At 43.1% G+C, this 24,586-nt stretch overlaps 1 pseudogene; it reads right to left on the reverse strand.

Annotated features, from left to right (window-relative positions):
* Nucleotides 1-12,758: 12,758 nt before the first annotated feature.
* LOC147432379 (uncharacterized) lies at nucleotides 12,759-14,048 on the reverse strand (annotated as a pseudogene).
* Between the last annotated feature and the right edge of the window lie 10,538 nt (nucleotides 14,049-24,586).

Raw genomic sequence — 24,586 nt, forward strand, 5'->3', positions numbered from 1 at the left:
CCGTGCAAATCCGGTCCTCAACTATTGTCAATTTCTTATTTTCTCTCTCTTTTGAAGTATTGTTCATGCTATCTAATAAGGTGTTATGCTTTTTGTTGCTCTGTCCACCCAAGCACTCTTCTTAATCTCATTAGGAATCTATTCTAATGAAATGCTCACTATGTTCATGCTATTTTCCGCTACACACAAGTTACTAGGCCATTAAATGTTACATATTTGACATATGTTGTCACATGGGATACAACATGGTCTAGGAAATCACGGAGTTCGGTCTAGCAATTGTGGAGAAAGGCTAATGAGAGGCCCTCTCACTACCATCATAGAGTGTTTTTTGTTACCTCCGCACACAAGTACATCTCGTACTTGAAGTATGTTATTTTTTCAGACACCCTTACATGAGACATATTCCACATGTGGAGAATATTAGTCTCTGGGACTGACACTAGCACCCACTATTTCAATTATGTGTCACGACAAAGTCCCTAGGTGCTTGTCAAATCTATTTTCTAGAACATTTTTAGCACGACGTATCAAGAGCAATTTCGGTGGCCAGAAATTGTCGGATACTTAGAATGACTTGTTAAGGTACAATTGTAGTTAAACAACATTACAAGTAGTTGTTTATGCATATAGCAAGGCTATGAGTTGTTAACGAAATGGTTTTATTGTTTGTACCTAGAAGTGATTACTATTTCACCTTCTGTTATGGTTCAAATGTTTTAGCAAGGTTAGCAAATGATTGCAGCTGAAAGTATTTAGTTTCTTTTCAAAGCTATTTACACTCCTCCTTAATGTGTGCTAGGAGCATCACATTCTCCATAAGTATTGGCAAGTATGCTCATGGATGTACAGGTTCGAATCTGTTTTTGCTAAATGCATGCATACTAGGTGCTATGGGCCCTAGTGTTTAGCAAATGTTGATTTGGAGCGGCATGCATATTCATCACATTAGTTTGTTATGAAGCATTTTTGCACTCTAAGTGCAGTATCTCTACTATGAGATTCCTTTTGGGGTCTACCAATCACCAATAGAGGTCATGGCTCGGTTTGTGTGCTTGTGGATTTTTCAAGTTAACCAAGATGGTTATACAACAAGATTTTTGTTTACTCAACAATGTTGTTTGCTATGGTGATCCCCGTTTACTAGTCATCTCAAAAAACTGTCTATAAACTGTGGGGAAAAACACCTTAGTATTGTCAGTTGTCCAAGGGGATAGATAGATAGTTTACAAAGGGTAATCCGTTGCTAAAGGATATGCAAAGTGCATACATTAGCATCAATAAATCCAATTAATAAGCATTTACTTCTCTACTTGGAGTTTGCTTACCTTAAGTTAAAGCATGTTGCGATTAGGTTTAGTGTCTTCATGTATCAATCACGTTCTCAACTTGGAACACAAGCTATGGTGGGGTTGTTTACTAATGAATTTTGAGAACAAGTCAAGGACTTAATCTTTGCTAATGAGCTATGTCATCAAGTTACTTTCATGGAAAGTGAAAGGAGGTACTCTTTCGGGTATATTTTTGTTGTGATGACTCTTTTAGCATGCTCATGTGCATTCTAAATGGAGTCTACAAACATGGTTAGAAAAGGACAACAACATGGAAAAGTAAGATGTTACTCTTGGTTTCATTGAACCTCCTACTGAACCATGTTCCGATCAAGCATACGATTGGATTCATGAAGGATGCCACTATGGAAAACATTAGTGTATCACCACTCTTGTTTTTGAGAACGAAAATGCTTCTCCAAGGAGGAAGTAATGTCAGGACTAGGATCCTAAGGAGCAAGGCTCGACCTAGGGGGTGAGGGACCTAAGCCAGGGGCGCGGACTGGACGAGTGTGGACTAAGGATCCATATTGTGGCTAGGGCTAGGAGCTGGCCTATATTTAGGGTGGTAGGGTGGTGGATCCTGCATCTCAGTCTCCTAGGCCTTTCAATCCCCCCCACCCTCATCTCTCTTCCCTCTCCAACTGATTTTGGACCTTCTATCTACAAAACGTGGTAAAAGACCGCGGTAAACAACTAGAGATTTTCACAGTGCTAGCTTTAAGTGAGTTCATAGGTTCTGTGAAGCCGATACACCATTGCATGATGGAGCATGTGTGTCTAGATTGAAGGCGCTCCTGGTTCTTCTCAACATCATGCAAGAAAAGTTTGGAAGGACTGACACTAGCGTCAAAGCACTTTTCAAGTGATCTATTACAATGTGTTTACTTCAATAAAAAACTCTAGATGTATAATGATCTGATAGACTACTTACACAAGTGTACCGCATTTTTTCGCTGAGTAGATGCTCAAAGCGCACATACTGCCAACTGATAAAGCAAGAAAGATGTTGCAAAACTTGAGGATGGATTACAATTCGATTCACACTTGTCCTTACGACTCCATTATTTTCAGAGAGGAATACATAGACATGGAGAAGTGTCCGAAATGTGATTCCGAGATATATCAAGTAGATCTCCACGGACAAAAAATTCCACAAAAGGTTTTGCGACATTTTCTTCTACAATATGGTACGAGTTACCATATTGTCCCAGACTCATGATCAATCACTTGCTCGATCCAATGCACATATTCAAGAATGTGGATAATCTACCGTGGGACCATTTGACCGACAAGAAAGATACTTTGGGAGCCAGGGTTGACCTTAGAAATGTGCATCGTATGGAGCTTGGCCGTAGAGACAGCACCCGATGGATCGATAAAAGTCCCTAAAGAGCCATGGATTTTGATGGGAGCCCAAGAACGCAAAGTAAAAGAGACCATTCAATCTGTGCGGCTCCCCATTGGTGTAATGCACTCGCTTTGAATGTGTTTCACTAAAGAAGGGAGATTTCCGGTTTGAAGTCACATGACTGGCATAAAATGTTTCAGGTATGTTTGAAGTGGAATATATTATAGTGGGAATTGTGTAACAAATTTGTGTGTGGACTTTAATATCATTGCTAGACGTGTTTAGAAGTTTATTTTACCGGTGGCCGTTGAGGGATGTTTGTCTCCTGACGTCCGTAACACAATATACAAACTTGCAAGGTTGGTGCAATGGATCTCACAAAAGGAGATCAATGTAGACTCCATACCATTCACTGAACTAAACGCTGTGGAGGTTGTGTGCACGTTTGAGAAACACTTTCCTACTACCATGCTAACCATTCATGTGCATCTTCTTGTTCACATAGTTGATGAGGTGGAAATAGCTAGCACAGTACATTCCAGATGGATGTTCTTTTAGAATGTTTAATGAAAACACTCAAGGGATATGTGTGTCAGAAGGCACGTCCGAAGGGTAGCATGGCAGAAGGTTGGCTGGTATCAGAGTCCCTAGTCTACATTAGAGAGTGGCTAGACGGATTTGGTAAAGCCCGAGACACGCTATAGAGAAACATCGATGATGAGTGCATATTTGGGATTTTCATGTGCAATCTTGGTGTTGAGAAGAAGATGACGGAAGATCTAAAGGCTAAAATCAACCAATTTTTCACACTTCACAATCCAATGATGTAAAAGTGGATTTTACAATACGAGGATGCAAAGTAAGAGCGACAAAGGGCACGAATCGAGTGGATATGGGGAAGACGACTGCCGATGCATTATCCGGCGGGTCTGGAGCGCCTACCAACATTCATGAGCTTAAGATGGTTACACAATCAATTGAAAAGCACACAACAATGCAGTGGGAGTACTCTCGGGGTTGCGTGACCAAGGTAAGTTTGCAATGTATGGCTAGCGACTTTTTAGATGTTTGAACGGCCACTCATAATCATTGTTGATTGTAGTATAAGTCATACACAACAGCATGGTGTAAAGGTCAAAATTTTAGGGTGGAACGGATTTAAAAAAAGCGTTTTACACAAGATTGTGAAATCATGGCAAAATTTGAATAGTCTGGTCAACGACGATCCTCTGATGCAGATCCTGTGGTGGTGGAACTCACTTACTTCAGCACGCTATAAGATATTTTGAGGATTGATTATAGAGGATTTTTGGTTGAATTGTTCGACGTGAAATGGTTCAAGATAAACGTGGAGGGTCCCAATGCTATTGTGCATAGAGGAGAGTCTCGTTTCCTTGAGGTGGATTCAACAAAAAAATGGGCCCACCTAAGAGACACTTTCGTACTACCCAAGCATTGTGAACAACTAATCCTGTAAGTATTAAACATCCAATTCTAGAAGTTATGTGCTTGTAAGCTCTCATGTAAGTTATGTGGCTCTGGCAGGTGATGTTTCATCCTACAAAGTTTGTATCAAACTGGTGGTATGTCATAGAGGTAGCCCCTCGTAGTTCACGGACGTATGAGGGCTACCATGTGCCAATCATAGCTGTATCAATGGAAGAGATCAGAGAAGATTCTCAGTCATAAGCCGATGCGGTGGTGCCAGACAAGCATGTAGAGGATCTACAAAATGAAACATAGGATGTCTTCATGAACGAAGAGCTCTATATAGACATACAGAGTTACGCTGAGCTATGAGAGGACGAAAGAGAGACCTCTTATGAAAGAACAAAGGGTAGACTGGCATGTGGTTCTCCTCCCAACCTCCCCACTTATATCCCTTGGCCCTTGTAAGTAGGTCCCCTTAACTCATGCATAGCCCTCGACTCCTAGCCGTACTGGGCCGTTCATTCCCTGGCCCTTGCCCTACTTTCCGGTCCTACCATTGGCCTGACATTACTCCCACCTTGGAGAAGCATTTTTGTCCTCAAAAACACAAGTGATGATATCTGCATAAGAACACTAATGTTTTCCACCTTGATATTCCTCATAGACCCAATGGTTAGTTAGAGTGGAATCGGGTTCAGTAGGAGGTTCAATGAAATCAAGAATAACATCTTGATTTTCCATAATGTTGTCCCTGTGCAACCATCTTGGTTAACCGACTCATGACCAACATAGCGTGAAGGCTCCATGTAGAACTCTCTTGAGAATGCTACATGAGTTATCACAACAAAGAGGTGTCTAAATACAAACCCAGGTTTCAGACTTTCTGAAGATCTTGGAACGTGCACTAAAACTTTTGCTCAACTTTCCATGAAAGTAATATACTGATATATTCATCAGCGGAGGCAACCAAGTCCTTGACTTGCTGTCGTTTTCTTCCCAATAGCCAACCTCATCAAAACTAATAATGAAGGTTGAGAACTTGAGAATAACATGCAGAGACTAAAACTAGTCGCAACATGCCTTTCATCATATGACGTAAACTCCAAACCAGAAAGGTAACTGATCTAGTTGTGTCACTTCTTGCTAACGTACGCACTTAACATATCCTTTAGCGTGGTTTACTAACGTATGCACTTAGCATATCCTTTAGTACTAAATAGAATGCTTATAAGTTGCCCATCCAACACGGGATGAATAGCAAGAGTAAGAGTGAGGTGCGTTTCCCCAAGCACGTACGGACAGTCTTCCACGACTGATGATATATACTCGATATGGTTTGGACACAACCAACTAGGTTAAAAGTGAAATGGAGTGAAATAGACGCATAGAGTTTAGAGCATCCAATCACAAACACCCATATGGAGCCATTATCTCATATGGAAGGGTATAAACTCATTAAATCTACTAGAGAGGTTGCACTTGAAGTGCCAAAAGTTGCAGAAACAATAAAGTCCATGAATTTGCATGCTGCTCCGAACAAATCTGTGTTAAACACTAGGGCCCATAACACCTAGTGCGCATATATTTAACATAAATAAATCCGAACCGCAATTCCATGACGAGACTTTCCACAGTACGTACGTGAAAACCTTGCAACAAAAGTTGGACCATAACAAAACATGAAAGCTCAGTCACGCCTAGGTACCAACCATGAGACATTATCATGAACTTAGCATACTTGTCTATATGTAGAAACAACCATCCGTTACTTGGTTGTTTCACAACACTTGTAATCTCAACAAGTCTGTACTTAGTACCTGACAATTTTTGGCCGCTGAAATTGTTCTTGATATTGTGTTCTCCAAATGGTCTAACAAACGGATGCGACCAGCACCTAGAGACCTTGTCGCAACACATCATTAGGAATTAGGTGCCAATGTCAGTCCCAGACACTCGTATTCTCCACATGTGAAATATGTCTTAAATAAGGATGGCAGAAAAAGAAACATCAATCAAGTATAAGATGTACTTGTGTTTGGAGGTAACTGCAAACACTCTACGACATGAGTGAGAGGGACCCTCATTATCATTGCTCCACACTGGCTAAACTAAAGTCTGTGAGTTCTTAGACCATGTTGTATCCCATGTGACAACATGTGCCAGACAGAACTCTACCATGCAGTTCTATAACTGTTTCAACAAGAATCAAACCTATCATGGTATCATGTTGAATAGTGAAGAGAGAAAGTGACAACACTTTCTCAAAAAGCGATGTTCTTACATGACCTTGGTACATGGCTAAAGAGCAAGCTGGATGGAATACTTCTAGCTTAAACATCCCCTAGACAAAGAATTGAAAACTTGTAACCCTGGGTGTTGCCTCTGCAATCCAAACCCATAGGTTAGAATCCATAGAGTCAAACCCCTTGGCAAGACCCTTGATAGAAACTACTCAACTTGCAGGTAACGGTAACCAGCATAGTTGAATGTGTACAAAAATGTTTGGAATCAACTTGAAAATTTTGAATTTTTCCACCACCCGTGGTAGATTGCAGACTTCTTTCCTTGAAAGTATAACTGGAATAGATCAAACTGTGATCCTAAATGCCTAAGTGTGATTTAATTGTTGGGTCTTACCCTAAAACTCTCCTTCCATAGAAACTTGTAGTGCTATAGAGAGATCAAGATATCCACAAAAGTGAGAGGCCTAGTGCTTATGAACAACTAGGCTGTCTCAACTTTGTGCTCCCTTTAGACTTCTTGGTATAGAACAGCTGATGTGAGTTTAAGAGTATCAAAAACTTAACTCGATTTTGGTACTAAAAACATGTGGTGCTAATAGAACACCCAAAATATCGGTAATGGCAAGACTCTTGCTTGGTCATGAATGGAGAACAATTACCCAGGGGATGCCAACATTTGGGTCCTACCCTAGGTCGTCTCACAATGGCTCTTAGCCTTTGTGGCTTATAGCCCTTATGCAAATAACAAATTAGTGTTCAATCGACGAGCCGATGAAGACTAATTTGGGTGACGTCTTGGCCACTTGCTAGTTGAGAGTTTGTGCACCTTGGCTTAGCTGACTCACGAGCAAAACATGTATCAAAAGCTTCTTAGAAATTTTTCATTATTCTTCGAGAGGAAGAAGATTTCAAGAAAGCATGCTGGACTGATGAACTTTCCTCAAGTTACTGGAGCGTGTGTCCAATCTACGTGCTCGTATGCATCTTATGCTTGGCTTGCAGCTTATCATATAAGTATGCAACAATCTGCCTATATGACGCTCTCATCAAGAGAGGTAATAGAGAACACGTGTCACATCTTGACCCATCCATCTTGTAGGGCGTGATTGTACGAAGGTGACTTAAATAAGGCACTTTGCCTGTGAAATAAGTCCTAGATCTAGGTTCCATTTAGTGCTGTTGTGTGTTGATAGCAACTAGAAAAACATGGTAAACAATCCAAAACTTATCTTGTCCTTCATAGAGTTGCTAGTGTAATAGCGGAAGCATAATTCATGAGGCGGTAGAATTGAATACACCTAACTAGCATGCTGTGCATGCAAAATGGTAAGCCCTTGCCGAGAGTGATGGCCTCAACGTGAGAGGAAAAACAAAAGTGCCTTGCACAATAGCCTGTACTGCTAGGGAGACATCCTAACTTGATGTTGTCACACATAAAGTGGGAGCGGGTATCCGTATTTTACCGCTTCCACAAATGATGTATACCAATGCCCTTGATTTGAAGTCAATGGCCTGTATCGTTGTACACTTTAGAAGCCTTGGTTCACGTGAAATTCTCAAAGCATGTTGCTCTGTACAACATACAATATTTTCCAAAATAAATGTGAAAACATGGAAAAATAAGCAAAACTGAAAATTGTCTAACCTGGTCATCCTGCTGTAACGAGTGTCTCAAAATTCTGAAGGACAAACTTGCTGGAAGATGGCTCATATCCATAGCTATTGCGCGAGAGAGAGTTGATGTGTATATCATATACACCCTCATTGCATGTAATAAAATAACACACCGACAAACTGATAAATTCCTCTAAGTTTTTATGCTCATACCATAAGCTAGTGACAGAAAAAAATATCAATGCAAGATGTAGAATTGGAATCCGTGCTTCCCTTAACAACTTATGGAGTTCGTGATAGCTCATAATCAAAGGATATTTATGCGAACAAACATATGTGATGATAGCAAAAGAAAGTCGACCGTGTAGATGATTCACAGGTAATCGACCTTGTCCAAGTGTACACTATGCTGAGTAACAAAAAAAATACGTGCAAGAGATGTACCTCGTACTTGCTTGGCTTGATTTTTTATCTTCTCGATTGTAGATGGAACCTGGCTCCCGTGATGTCTATCACAACGTTGTCAACATGAGGTAGGTAAAGGAAATGTAATCCTGAGTTGCACACTGCTACTTGGCATGCAGTCATTGCCAATTACTTTAGAAAACGTGCTCGATCACATTCATAGGCCTTGCCCGTACCAACGTTTCACAGGCCTTGCTTGAACCTAACATTGCCATGTAACCATGTCCGAGAAAAAAATCCAGCCCAAAAAAGAAAATTTTACCATAATTGCAGACCGTTACTGGTAGAAGTCATTGGGCCAATGACTGTGCTAATAGCTATTTAACAAAGCATATTCCATGCATGAAAAGCATTCATGTTGGAAAGGGGGAAAGGGGAACAAACACAGCACACAACAAACCTGCCTCTCTATAGCCCAGTGAATACCTGACACCGCTAACCACACAGAATCACACACACGCACACTTTCTGCCAACCTCCAATGCACCAGCTCACCTTCTTGCACCACCAGCTACATACACTCACGACCGATCAATTTACCCTTTGTAAATCTAAACATCGACACTCGAACCCACAGATACGTCTGGTCTATACATATGTTTGCTCATACCTGCCACTTCTCTCCTATCTTCTAACACAATCTCTCTTGCTCTTTCTTGGCACGCGCACACACACAACTTGAGGGCAACACATGCACACAACCAAGCAAAGGCCCAAGATATCATCGAGCCGACATAGAGAAGATGACGGAAAATGAAAACTTTCAGGTTATGACCCACTTATCTCAATTCGACAGTATGGAATTAATTTACAATGATGGTCTTGATCGGCTTCTTTCCAGTGCTTTGGATGAGCTTCCTCTTCAAATATCGTCTTCAAAAAAAACACCATGGACAACACTCTTTCCATGTCGCCTGTGACATCTGCAACACTTCAATGGCACCACACCTAGTAGGCTCATCTTCTCCCTCAAGAGTTTTCACACCTCGATTACCTCCTTCACATGGCGACCCTTCTCTGCATGCCGGTAGCTCAACTCTTCAACTCAGACTAATGGGTTATAGCCCCTCCTTCTGTCCTACTCGGCCAACCACCCTGCCGTCGTTTTTTTTGCATCCGAAGCCTCTCCTAACGGTTCCTTTGGTCATTCCTTTTACTGGCGGTCACTTCTTGGCTTAGGAAAACGTGCACCACCCCTGAAACTGGCGAGCCCCCCAGCTGTAGACTCCTCAGGTGGCCCTCAACTGTAGCCTCTCGGCTCTCCCTCTAAGCTGCGCCACCCTCCTATCCAGCCCTCTTAACCAGATGAAGTGATGAGATCCCTCAGCTCGAGCTTCCTCTCTTTTGACCTGCTCCCATGCATGGCGCCACCTTCATGGCCAAGCCCCTTGGTGGTCTTACTCTCCACCTACTGGCGGCCACCCGTGATGGCGACCCCACCTTGCTTGCTCTTCAGCCCGCCCCCCCAAACGGCACCACTTCTCCAATTGTTGGTTGCCTTTGTTTTTGCAGCCCCCAACCTTGAACTCTCTTGTACTGTATCGCTCACGGCGAGCCCTCCCTTTGCTATGGCAAGCACCACCCTTTCTCTGCTGCCCAACTGTAGCTGTCTTGTTTATGGTGCAGACCTTCCTTCCTTCCTGCAATGGCGCCACAGCACCCCTTTTTTTTGCCTTTTGCACCTGATGGGCTCACATCACCCCCGCTGATGGCGGCCCTTTGCCTCCCCCCTACATGCAACTCTCCACGTTCCCTCCATTCCTCACTCTCGCCCAGACTCCTCTCCTTTCACCTGCAGTAGCGCCATCCCTCATGCAGCGCTATCCCTTTTGTTGTCGATGTTAAACTTCACCTTTAAAAAGTTTGAGGCTGGCCTCCTTTCACATGCACTGCATGGACCCGATCAACAAACTACCCTTCACGCGTATACTTGACCGCCTATGCCAAGAAAATTCAATTAGTTCGCCTTAGCATCATCACAACAAAGCTTGAAGGTTTCATGGCCGTCAAGAAAAAGGATCGCTCCACAAGAATTGTCCCCAAGTGACGAAATCTTCGCCTAGAGAGGTGGTGACCAATATGACCGTTGACTAGCCTATGCCACCATAACTCTCAATTGGCCGATGTGCTCTCCGACCACCAATTGAGCTACAAAATAATCTTTGACCTACTAAACATCACATATGGCATACATATCTCAATGGCACTCGCTCAAATCTGCATTTGGTATCCGCCGAAGCATTATCCGATCGCTCTGCCTGATGTTGGAATTTTCCATGGTTTGACACACCTTGGGTGCACCATCAAGGGGGAAAGCGGAACAATCCCAGCACACAAAAGACCTGCCTCTCTATAGCCCAGTGAATACCCGAACCCCTAACCACACAGAACCACACACACACGCACACTTTCTGCCAACCTCCAATGAACCAGCTCGCCTTCTAGCACCACCAACTACATACGCTCACGATCGATCAATTTACCCTTTGTACATCTAAACATCGACACTCGAACCCATAGACACATCTGGTCTATACATATGTTTGCTCATACCTGCCACGTCTCTCCTATCTTCTCACACAATCTCTCTCGCTCTTTCTGGCACGCACACACACACAACTTGGGGGAAACACATGCACACATCCAAGCAAAGGCCCAAGATATCAATCGACAGTATGTGATTAATTGTGCTTCGGCTACGCTTTCTCTTCAAATATCGCCTTCAAGAAAAACACCATGGAAAACACTCTTTCCATGTCACCTTTGACATCTGCAACACTTCAATGGCACCACACCCTAGTAGGCTCGTCTTCTCCCTCAAGACTTTGAACACCTCGCTTACCTCCTTCACATGGCGGCCCTTCTCTGCATGACGGTAGCTAGACTCTTCAACTCAGCCTAATGGGTTGTAGCACCTCCTTCTGTCCTACTCGGCCAACCACCCTGGCGTTGTTTTTTTGTCTCCGAAGCCTCTCCTAACGGTTCCTTTGCTCATTCCTTTTACTGGCGGTCACTTCTTGGCTTAGGAAAACCTGCACCACCCCTGAAACTGGCGAGCCCCCCAGCTGTAGACTACTCAGGTGGCCCTCAACTGCAGCCTTAAAGCTCTCCCTGTAAGCTGCACCACCCTCCTATCCAGCCCTCTTAACCAGATGAAGGACAGGCCGCCCGTGATGAGATCCCTCAGCTCGAGCTTCCTCTCTTTTGACCTGCTCCCATGCATGGCGCCACCTTAATGGCTAAGCCCCTTGGCGGTCTTACTCTCCACCTACTGGCGGCCACCCGTGATGGCGACCCCACCTTGCTTGCTCTCGATTTCTGCCAGCCCGCCACCCCAAATGACACCACTTCTCCAACTGCTGGTTGCCTTCAATTTTGCAGCCCCCAACCTTGAAATCTCTTCTACTGTATCGCTCACGGCGAGCCCTCCCTTTGCTATGGCAAGCACCACCCTTTTTCTGCTGCCCAACTGTAGCTGCCTTGTTTATGGTGTAGACCTTCCTTCCTTCCTGCAATGGCACCAGAGCACCCCTTTTTTTTTTACCTTTTGCACGTGATGGGCTCACATCACCCCCGCCGATGGCGGCCCTTTGCCTCCCCCCTACATGCAACTCTCCATTATCCCTCCATGTCACTCTCGTCCAGGCTCCTCTCCTTTCACCTGCAGTAGTGACATCCCTCATGCAGCGCTATCCCTTTTTTTGTCCAAGTTAAACTTCACCTTTAAAAAGTTTGAGGTTGGCCTCCTTTCACATGCACTCCATGGACCCAAACAAGGAACTAACCTTCACGCGTATACTTGACCACCTATGCCAAGAAAATTCAATTAGTTCGCCTTAGCATCATCAAAACAAAGCTTTGAGGTTTCATGGTCGTCAAGAAACAAAGATCGCTCCACAAGAATTGTCCTTGGGTGACGAGATCTTCGCCTAGAGAGTTGGTGACCGATATGACCATTGACTAGCCTCTGCCAGCATAACTCTGAATTGGCCGATGTGCTCTTTGACCACCAATTGAGTTAGAAAATAATCTTTGACCTGCTAAACGTCACATATGGCATACATATCTCAATGGCACTGGCTCAAATCTGCATTTGGTATCCACCGAAGCATTATCCGATCACTCTGCCTGATGTCATTCACCTGATGCTGGCATTTTCCATGGTTCGACATACCTTGGGCGCACCATCATTGCCCACCCCCTCGTTGAGCATTGATGCTCAACCATAGCATTATTTAGATAATATATCAATGCATAAGAAGAAAACTGATAGATACTATGCACAAGAGCTAGATAAATAGCAGTAAATAGATATATAGAGATTCACTGGCTGTAGCATCCGCCCGGATCAAATGGAAAGCCATAAACTCTCCCAACTGTGATGTAAACTCCGCCAGGATCAAATACATGGCAGTGAGCACGACCATCCGTCTGTAGTGCATGCATAATCAACCATTTTTTTGTACGTGTAAACCTAAAAACAATCCTTTCGTGTAGCTTCGCATAGCATAAACTTTCAACATGTATCCATATGCTGGCTTCGTACACTGAATGAACCTGTACACCAATCTGCAAAGCATCTACACCATACCTCATTATTCTCTCACTTGCTAGAGAGATCTCCATAGCAGACCCCCCATCAAGAGAGATTTGCAAACCGTGCAAAACTACCTGTAAACAAACTTTCAAAAGCATGTCCATCAATAGCATAATACCCACCTTTAGCAACCTTTCTTCCACTACCGCTCCTTCTTGCATAGCCCAACCTACCTGTGTTCCAAGCACACCCTTTGTTGTAGGTCCTTCAAATGGCATACATGCCATATCTGACTCACCATGCCAATCTTCGTCCACCATAGCCTTTGATGCTTCATCTTTAACCACTTCATGCGAGAGCAAATCGGATTGCTCGACCCCCACTGCTTGAACACGAACCTGTTCTTCAATGACTTCTTGTATGACCATATCATCTGTTAAGCGAGAGATAAAGCCTTGATCTATTACCTCGTTCCCTTCAACACGATCAGTAGGGAAAGGTTGCCCAACCCCCTGCATAGATAAAGCATCTTGGCATACCTCTAATTCACCTTCACTCGAACTTGATGTAGATAGTAGACCGCTTTCGTCCACTAAGTCTTCAATGTCTTGCACTTTTGCATGGTAGGCGACGTCAAGCATGCCTTTCCAATCTTCGTCATAAGCCGCAAAATCCTCCACAGAACTGGAGCTTGAATCACTCCAAGCATCTTCGTCATCACATTGATTACCGCTCCTAGCGGAGCCTGTTAAAGCTTCATCATAGGAGACTTCTTTATCAAAAATTGACTTCGTGCATACCTCTTGGTCGAATCTTCCATCCGATTGAGTCTATGATACTTCCGTCTTGAAATCTCAAACAAAACAGGCTCAAACCCTCGACCATGATTGCTTATTGGAAACCTCCAAATTGTTGAGCCAGGCCTTTGCTTTGCCCTACATCACATGTGACAAACCTTTAAGCTTTGCTTCCTTGGTCAGCATCTGTAGTGACATCATATACAACTCTAGATCGCATATCCAATCTTCTACATCTTCCTCGCTAGTGAAAACTGACGGACCACAACCTTCAATCATCTTCAACCTGTAGGACTTCACCGAGGAGCAATCAGTAGATCCTCAGTGGGGGCACCACTGATGGAAAGGGAGAAAGGGGATGTCACGGGAACCGAATAATAGAGATCGATAGCAAAAGATAGAGAAAGAGATCTTTGTATTGATGAATCTTTGTAGAGTTTTGATACAACAGAGGAGAAAAATATATGGGCGCACTCCGTTGTACGGAGCTCGAACCTCCCGACCACCCCCGAGCTTCAGTTCGCTTGCATGCAGCGTCTCACTCGCACTCGCACTCACACTCGCACTCGCACTCGCACAAGAAGAGATCGGTGAATGATCCCCAAACGCACCACCCGTCGTGCTTTTATCCTTTTTTTCCTCGAAAAGCCTGCACGATTTTCGTACCAAGTATGCCTGCGAGAATAATATAAGAACGTGATCACTAAGCGATCCGTAAAGGTTAGATTTCTATCATGACTCTTTGCACAGATCGTGTTTCACACATTGATTTCTGTGTCGCCTACAGAATAGCCAAAAGAACATACTCGTGCAACCAATTCAACATGATGATCAAAGTAAAAAACATAATTATATACCTTCATAATCTCAATTGCCATACTCTACCATGAAGAAACAATCCACTTCTTGGTTGATAGCAGGGAGAACTGTATGATGTTGTAGGTCTGTCTGTCCCTGTGTACATTACACTGCTGCTGCTTTCTATTTGTTTTCATCATAACTTTTACAAACGAACTCAGAACAGAGCGATCCAGGTACTCAAAACGACGGGAATAGGTCTGGTCTACAAGGCATCGCGAACAGAATTGCGAAAAACATCTCTGTTTGGCTAAAAACGCAACTTTTAGGTCGCGACTCATAAAACCTCTATTTTTGGGTATCCACTACTTTTACAACTTATTTTAAGCCTACCCATGCATTTTAAGCTAAAACACATAAATATACAACATTGATATTAATAAAAATCTCAATTTTACTGTTCATAGACAGACTATCTGTTATTCATTAATCTTTATCAAATCCGTTTTTAGTGTATTATTTTAAAAAAAAGAATATATGTTCTCTGTTAATATTTCAACTCATTCGTATAAGCTCTATTTAATAGACTATTCAACAATCTTTCAAATCGTGCTAATGAAAGATATGCCCTGCTACATTCTTTTCGACTTTAAGAACTTTAAATATTAATCCTATTACAGGGGAGCAACCCAGTACACAACATACCTGCCTCTCTATAGCCCAGTGAATACCTGGCACCCCTAACCACACAAAATCACACACACACCCACACTTTCTGCCAACCTCCAATGCACCAGCTCGCCTTCTTGCATCACCAGCTACATCCACTCACGACCGATCCATTTACCCTTTGTACATCTAAACATCGACACTCAAACCCACAGCCACATCTGGTCTATACATATGTTTGCTCATACCTGCCACGTCTCTCCTATCTTCTCACACAATCTCTCTCCCTCTTTCTTGGCACGCACACACACACAACTTGGGGGCAACACATGCACACAACCAAGCAAAGGCCCAAGATATCATCAAGCCGAGATAGAGAAGATGATGGAAAATGAAAACTTTTAGGTTATGACCCACTTCAACTCAATTCGATAGTAGGGGATTAATTTACAATGACGGTCTTGATCGACTTCTTTCCAGTGCTTCGGCTACGCTTCCTCTTCAAATATTGTCTTTAAAAAAAACACCATGGACAACACTCTTTCCATGTCGCCTTTGACATCTGCAACACTTCAATGGCACCACACCTAGTAGGCTCGTCTTCTCCCTCAAGAGTTTGCACACCTCGATTACCTCCTTCACATGGCGGCCCTTCTCTGCATGCCGGTAGCTCCAGTCTTCAACTCAGACTAGTGGGTTGTAGCCCCTCCTTCTGTCCCACTTGGACAACCACCCTGGCGTCGGTTTTTGCCTCCGAAGCCTCTCCTAACGGTTCCTTTGCTCATTCCTTTTACTGGAGGTCACTTATTGGCTTAGGAAAACCTGCACCACCCCTCAAACTGGCGAGCCCCCCAGCTGTAGACTCCTCCAGTGGCCCTCAACTGCAACCTCTCGGCTCTCCCTGTAAGATGCACCACCCTCCTATCGAGCCCTCTTAACCAGATGAAGGACAGGCCCGTGATGAGAACCCTCAGCTCGAGCTTCCTCTCTTTTGACCTGCTCCCATGCATGGCGCCACCTTCATGGCCAAGCCCCTTGGAGGTCTTACTCTCCACCTACTGGCGGCCCCCCGTGATGGCAACCCCACCTTGCTTGCTCTCGATTTCTGCCAGCCCGCCACCCCAAACGGCGCCAGTTCTCCAACTGCTGGTTGCCTTCGTTTTTGCAGCCGCCAACCTTGAACTCTCTTCTACTGTATCGCTCACGGAGAGCCCTCCCTTTGCTATGGCAAGCACCACCCTTTTTCTGCTGCCCAACTGTAGATGCCTTGTTTATGGTGCAGACCTTCCTTCCTTCCTGCAATGGCGCCACGGCACCCCTTTTCTTTGGCCTTTGCACCTGATGGGCTTACATCACCCCCGCCGATGGTGGCCCTTTGCCTTCCCCCTACATGCAACCACGTTCCCTCCATGCCTCACTCTCGCCCAGACTCCTCTCCTTTCACCTGCAGTAGCGCCATCCCTCATGCAGCGCTATCCCTTTTTACTTGGTCAGCCAATGGCTCTTTTCCCCCTATTTGATCGCACAAGCCACCACGTGTCAGCTTGTCACTGCAAGCTTTTCGCGCTAGCAAAAAGCTTCAGCACAGTTTGCAGTTCGCAGGAAACACAGCGCTGCTTTTCTCGTTCTGAAAGTTTGCACGGAGCTGGCTGCCAAAGCACAACAAGTGCTTAACGAGCTTCCATGTCATCTCTTGAATGCTCTGATCGTGGGATATGCCCAACAGTGGCAAGGCCAGGAAGTTCCGGGCTGTTTTCAGCAGAGGGCAGCTGCAATTACCTTCGCTTCTATCTTGCTCCCGATACAATGACCAGCTTGAAGGCATCTGGCATCATGCAAGATGTTGGTATGGGCAAAAGAGTTCACGGTGATATTGTTCATCAAGGGCTCTTGACAAAAAACGTCATGCTTGGCACTGCCTTGGTTGACGTGTATGCGAAATGTGCTGTACTTTTTAAATCACAAAAAGTGCTTCCATGTCATCGCTTGGAATACTCTGATCTCGGGATATGCCCAACAGTGGCAGTGCCACGAAGCTGTTGGCTGTTTTCAAAGAGAGGGCAACTCTCCAAATGAAATCACCTATGCTTCTATCTTGAAGGCATGTGGCAATATGCAAGATGTTCGAATGGGCAAAAGAATTCATGATGATAGTGTTAGCCAGGGACCGTTGGAAAAAAACTATGTATGCACTTGAGAAAGTGCAAAAAGTGCTTGAGGATCGTACTGTTTGGAGTGGTGTCTCTTGGAATGCATTGATTGTAGGATATGCACAACAGGAGCAGGGCTAGAAAGCTCTAGGTTGTAAATCACCTATGCATGCATCTTGAAGGCATGTGGCTCTACCCAAGGTGCTATTATGGGCTCTTCCATGTTTTCTCTTGGAATGCTCTAATCACGGGATATGCCCAATAGTGGAAGGGCCAGAAAGCTCTGGGCTGTTTTTAGCAGATGCAAAGAGAGGGCAACTCTCCAAATGCAATCATTTATGCCTCTATCTTGGAGGCATGTGGCATTATGCAAGATGCTGGAATGGGCAAAAGAGTTCTCAATGATAGTTTTAATCAGGGACCGTTGGAAAAAAACTACGTACTTGGCACTGCCTTGGCATGTATGCCAAATGTGGTGCACTTGAGAAAGCGCAAAAAGTGCTTGAGGAGATTACTGTTTGGAGCGACGTCTCTTGGAATGCATTGATTTCAAGATATGCACAACAAGAGTAGGGCTAGAAAGCTCTAGGTTGTGAATTATCTATGCATGCATCTTGAAGCCATGTGGCTCTGATTGCGAGATATGCCCAACAGTGGAAGGGCCGAGAAGCTCTAGGCTGTTTTTAGCAGATGCAAAGAGAGGGCAACTCTCCAAATGCAATCATCTACGCTTCTATTTCGGAGGCATGTGACATTATGCAAGAAGCTGATATGGGCAAAAGAATTAACGATGATATTGTTAGTGAGGGACCATTGGAAAAAAACTACGTACTTGGCACTACCTTGGCATGTATGCCAAATTTGGTGCACTTGAGAAAGTTCTTGAGGAGCTTACTGTTCGGAGCGGCGTTTCTTGGAATACATTGATTGCAGGATATGCACAACAAGAGCAGGGCTAGAAAGCTCACATATGCATGCATGTTGAAGTCATGTGGCTCTACCCAAGGTGCTGATATGGGCTCTTCCATGTCATCTCCTGGAATGCTCGGATTGTGGGATATGCCTAACAGTGGTAGGGCAGGAAGCTCTGGGCTGTTTTCAGTAGATGCAAAGAGAGGGCAGCTCTTTAAATGCAATCACCTATGCTTCTATCTTGAAGACATGTGGCATTGAGATCTCGATGAAATGACCTACACATGTAGCTTGAAGGCATCTGGTATCCTGAAAGATGTTGGTATGGGCAAAGGAGTTCACAGGGGGCTATTGACATAAAACGTTGTGCTTGGCACTGTCTTGGTTGACATGTATGCCAAATGTGGTGTACTTAAAGACTGTGCTAAGTAGAAGGTTTTGTACCAAGGCTGTAGGGTTCATGTTGATATTCCGATAGTGGGTTACTTCAAAAGAATACATACTTAGGGAAAATGTTGGTCATTATGTATGTTAAGTGTGGTGCACCTGTAAGTGCGCAACAAGTCAAAGAATGCACAACAAGTGTTTGACGAGCTTTCTGTGTGGAATGTCGTCTTGTGGAACGCACTGATTGTTGCAGGATATGCCCAATAGAGACACAATCACATATGCATGCATTTTGAGGATGCTTGTAGTGTTTTCAACTAGCTCTCAAGTAAAGATGTTGTAATATAGGAATCATGATGATAGGCTATCTGGAGACTGGATTAAGCAAAACTTAATGCACGATTTACAAGATGGTGTAGTTGTTGAATTGAATCACATTATCATGGTTCAATTTTCTCAAAGCATGCTCTATTCTAGTTGCACTGGATGAGGGGAGGTTGATCCATTGAACTGCTTTGGAAATTGGTTGCAAGCTAGATGTGTACATCGGAAGCGCATTAATCAGCATGTATTCCAAATGTGGGAGTGTGCCTTGGGAGCAGAATGGGAAGGAGCACAGAGAGTCAAATGGAGCAAGCTAATGTGCCTGTACGCCCGGTGTTACTGAGAGGGGATGGAAAGCCTGCACCAGCAGAAATACATGCCGAAAGCATTCAATGACATTGTGAGGCAAAATCTTGTCATACAAGCTCTGATATGTAATGCCTTATTCTGAGGTAAAACTGCACCCATGATGTACATTTTGTATGGTCCACGCAGAACAGTGAAAACCTCCTGCACTCACATTTTTGCAGCAACACGGTGAGTATGTATGTCGAGTGTGGTGCCTATCGGTGCGCAGCAAGTCTTTGACGAGCTTAGTGCGGGATGCTATCTTGTGGATTGCACTGATTGTAGGATATGTCCAACCAAGACAGAGCTAGGAAGCTATGGGCTGTTTTCAGCAGATTTGTAGCGAGGGCCTATCTCCAAACACAATCACCTACATGTGCATCTTAAAGCCATGTGCATTGTGGCTCCATGCAAGATGCTGATATGGACACAGAAATTCACAATGATATTTTTAGGCTGAGGCTATTGAAAAGAGATGTCGTGCTCAGCACTGCCACAAATGTGGTGCAGTGATTGAGGAGATTTTTGTTTGGAGCAATGGCTCTTAGAATGCACTGCTATTGCAAAAAACTTATGTGATTCGCAACGCCTTGGTCGATATGTATGCCAAATGTGGTACATTTTGGAAAGCACAAAAAGTTCTTGAGGAGCTTTTTATCTGGAATGTCGTCTCTTGGAATGAATTGATTGCAGGATGCGTGTAACAAGAGCAGCCTAGAAAGCTCAAGGCTATTTTCAGTGGATGCAAAGAGAGGGCCTCTCTCTAGATGCAAATCACATATGCATGCATCTTGAAGGCATGTGGCTCTACGTAACATGCTAATATGGCATAAAAAGATCACGTTGATATTATTGGTTGTCGTGTTGTGCTTGGCAATGCCTTGGTTGGCTGTTTGCTAAATGTGGTGCACTTGTGACTTGAGAGAGAGAGAGAGAGAGAGAGAGAGAGAGAGAGAGAGAGAGATAGAGCTACTAGTAATGCCTACTTGATTACCGAGGTAGAAGACAGAGTGTTTGGCTACTCCTATAATGTAAGTAGAGTGCAACTCATTGTAACCTTCAAGCCTTGCCCTAAAGAGTGCGATTTTGTGTGTGTTTTTGTGTGAGCCTACGAATAGACAATACGGTAGATTCAACTTACCCTGAGAGCAAGAACATCAAAAGTAATGCAGGTAATGGCAAGCATGATAGCGAAAGTGAATGCAACAGTCGACATGCTGGCGGAAGTCACAAAAGGGATGACGATGGAAAAACACATACCAATGGCAAGGTGGTAGAACAATGAAGGGAAGGTTTTGGAGCCGATCCATCCAAGGTTGTACTTCCATGAATACAACCAATACCAATGGTACACTTATATTTTGTATATCGATTTTCCCTATGTGATCTCAAAAGTACTTCGAATAATAATTTCATAATATATGTATTTCTCTCTAATGTTTTCTACAAAGGATTCTTGCTTATCAATCTTCTACGTGAGGACATGCTAACTCTACTACTAAGTACTACCTGGTGCTTGATCGTGTCAATGGTGCAGAGCACCATCCTTACAATGCTCCCCAAGAAAAAAAGGAACCATTAGCCCAATTGTCGTTGACAAAAGGAAATACTACTATCTTTCCTCTTTTGCAAGGTCTCGTCTCGTCTTCACTAGAGTTGTCATGGTGACTTACAGACTTTCATGTTGGAGCAAAGGCTCAACCGAACCCTATCTTTCTAAGTAGCTCTCGCGACAATTATGGGTTGCGAGCAGGCTAAGTCAAATTGAGTCTAGTGCGCAGGAGTCTAGTGTGTAGTAGCAGTGTGCTGCCTTGAAGGAATATGACACTACCTTGGTTGACATGTATGTCTGAAATGTCGTCTCTTGAAATGCATTGATTGTGGGATATGCCCAACAAGGACTAGGCCACAAAGCTTTGGCTCATTGGTTTTAGGATGCAAAGCGAGGGCACTTCTTGCACTACGTAGGAGTCCAATACGTCTATGATGTAGAACATAAAGTTAGCTCTGCTTCTCTTTAACACTAGGTTGGTAATGGGACACTTTTATGTCTTGTTAAGTGACCATTTTCCTTGAATTATGTCAAGAGTTTCAAAATGGATTTTGAGGTGCTATCTGTCTAGAAAGTTGTCTCATGAGCTGGAAAAAACTCGACATTTTTTTGGAATATCAATTCCATCTTTAACCTTGTCCTCGCACAACATTTCACAACCTAAACTGTGTGAAAAAACGGGTCCTGTTTTTGACTTTTTTCAACTTTTTCCAACTATGCCACTCTAGAATTCATGTTTGTGAGGTCTATAATGCTAGAGAAGTATCTTTAGTAGTCCTCAACATGTCCTGATGCTTCTAGGGAGAAATAAATGTTAAAGTTGTAAGTTATGACCAAATTACAAAAATTGTCAAATCCTGTTTTTTAGCCAATTTTAGCTCTTCTATTATTTTTTTGGTGGCTTTCATGATATCCAAATGTAGTTTTGATTTTCTATGTCGCATATTGTAACATAAAGATAATATTCCTTGAGTTTTGGGGCACCTAATACCCTATTTTGCATAGTAGACAATGATGGTTGATTTTTTCAATTATAGAAGAAAACGAAACATTCTAGTATATCAAGTATAGCTTTTTCAATATTGTTAGTTTCTTGTGACAACTACATGCATTTTGTAGGTAGTAACCATATCTAGTCATAAGGATCAAATTTGGCTAGATATTGAATAGTTTCTATGGGATTCTACAACTCATAATGTTGAACCCAGTTTTTTCATGTTTGCTGTATTTAGCACTTCATCTTTGTCCCCAAGATTCCCCTTGGTAAGAGATGTATTATTATTTTGACATGCTCCATGGCTCCTTATGAACCTGAAGGACAATAGGGAACTAAGAAAACATCCATATATTATTTGTATTGAGCGTGGCTATAGAAACTTTGATGATAGGTTTGCAGAATGGTAAAAATACAACTTTTTTGTACCTATTTCTTTTGGCAAAACAAAAAATAGTGAGTGAGAAGCAATCATATGTTCTAATCACCAACCCATTGAAGTTAACTAGGGAATTTATCTCAAGTCCTACAAAAATCCCAAATCTTATTTTTATGCAACAAAACGTAAGAAATGACTGTTTTGATGAAAATGTACCGGTCCATCAACTTTGGAGGCTTGGTCTGACCAAAAGATGAGAAATTTTACAAGTTTCTTATTTTTTCCATGTGTAGTAGGCCTTGAACTATAACCTCATGAAAGGATTTTACAAAATGAGTGGATCTACTATGGGTTTGGAGGTTTTTTTCAAAACCTTGAAAGGACACTTTTATGTCCTATTAGTTTACCAACCTAGTGTTAAGTTTAATTTATATCCTACATCTTTTCTTTTTGTCTTAACGTATGTTTTGTGTATGACAGGGAGGACATATATTCACAACACTAGACGTTTCAATTGCACTTCAACTCGACAACACTACAAGGTTCGTTATATGTATCTAGCACCCCATGACTATGCATTTGCTTGGCGAAACACATAAACGCTACGGGGCAAGGCACGGCTTCTGTTTCTTATAATTTTTGGAGATACTACAGTGCCAGCTCTCCACTATACTTTTGTATGGCACCTCTGCATGACATACACTGTATACTTTGCAGTTTCAGTCTGTGACGTTTCATTGCAAGACAATATGTTTAACTATTCACATTGTTTTTTTGTAGCTTGACTCAAACATTGTCCGTCGGCTTGCACAATTGGATGACATTCGTATATGATTATCAAGTTGGTAGTATAGTTTATCTTTTATAGTCTGCTTGTGCTTTTTGTATTTTTGAGTTTGTCAAAGCTTCCTTAAGTTTAATTTAGCCATATGTTTTCCTCACCAGTGCATCCTCAATTTCGATCATGATATCTATATATTAAATAGACATGCATTTCTTTTCTCAGAGTTTGGTAATTCAACCTATAAATTGAAATAGAGGAAAATTGAATATACTTGACTGAGAATAAGATGGGTGTCTCAAAGATGGTTCCATGATTTAGAGACTAAACGGTCGATATTACTAAGTTAAATGGTGCAATGTGCAAACAACTACCAAAGTAGATTAAGTTGCAACCCTTTTTCTTGATTCAATTACCCTCTTTAGTAGCTCTTTTCTTGTGACACCACAACAAAACCCAAGGCAACAACAATCACAACAAACTAATCAAGTAACCAGCTACGCTCCAAAATCTATCAGATTATGTACAACAAAGGTCCACCAAGCAAGACTAGTTTTGTCCAAGTTAAAGTTCACCTATAAAAAGTTTGAGGTTGGCCTCCTTTCACATGCACTGCATGGACCCGATCAATGATCTACCCTTCACGCATATACTTGACCGCCTATGCCACGAAAATTGAATTAGTTCGCCTTAGCATCATCAAAACAAAGCTTCGAGGTTTCATGGCCGTCAAGAAACAAGGATCACTCCACAAGAATTGTCCCCGAGTGACGAGATCTTTGCCTACAGAGGTGGTGACCGATATGACCGCAAACTAGCATGTACCACCATAACTCTCAATTGGCCAATGTGCTCTCTGACCACCAATTGAGCTAGAAAATAATTTTTGACCTGCTAAACGTTACATATGGCATACATATCTCAATAGCACTGGCTCAAATCTCCATCTGGTATCCACCAAAGCATTATTCGATCGCTGTGCGTGATGTTATGCACCTAATGCTGGCATTTTCCATGGTTCGACACACCTTGGGCGCACCAACGTGCCGAACATGATTGAGCGGCTTGATGATGAAAAGCCCAATGTAGGCTTCGAACTGAAAGAGATTTGCAACATTCAATGAATTGAGAATTGAAAATGTGAAAGTCAACTTGCTTACCAATGCTGACAATCCCTCTTCGGGTGATGGAACCATGTTGTCATATTCTGGATGGCGTTGTTAGCAACATCTGACGCGGTGTAGTGTCACCACAAATAGAGCCGAGACCAAGGCCGTGCCTTTACATGATCTCAAAGCTGTAGACAACACATCGGAGCTTTGCCTTGATGGTCTGTAAAATTGCTTGGAATTTTCCATGCAAAAATCCCACTGCCAACCCGAGAGCGATGAGCGCATCGTTCATCTTACGCGGAGCCCGGTGCGCGGCCCTTGCATGCTAGGTCATGTGGGAAAGCTCCCCTGCAAGGTAAAAACCCAAGCCATTTTTTTTTATTTTTTATTTTAAAACACATGACTGCACGG

Source organism: Adiantum capillus-veneris, chromosome 20, assembly GCF_014529385.1.
Source record: "Adiantum capillus-veneris isolate H3 chromosome 20, ASM1452938v2, whole genome shotgun sequence".
Lineage (NCBI taxonomy): Eukaryota > Viridiplantae > Streptophyta > Polypodiopsida > Polypodiales > Pteridaceae > Adiantum > Adiantum capillus-veneris.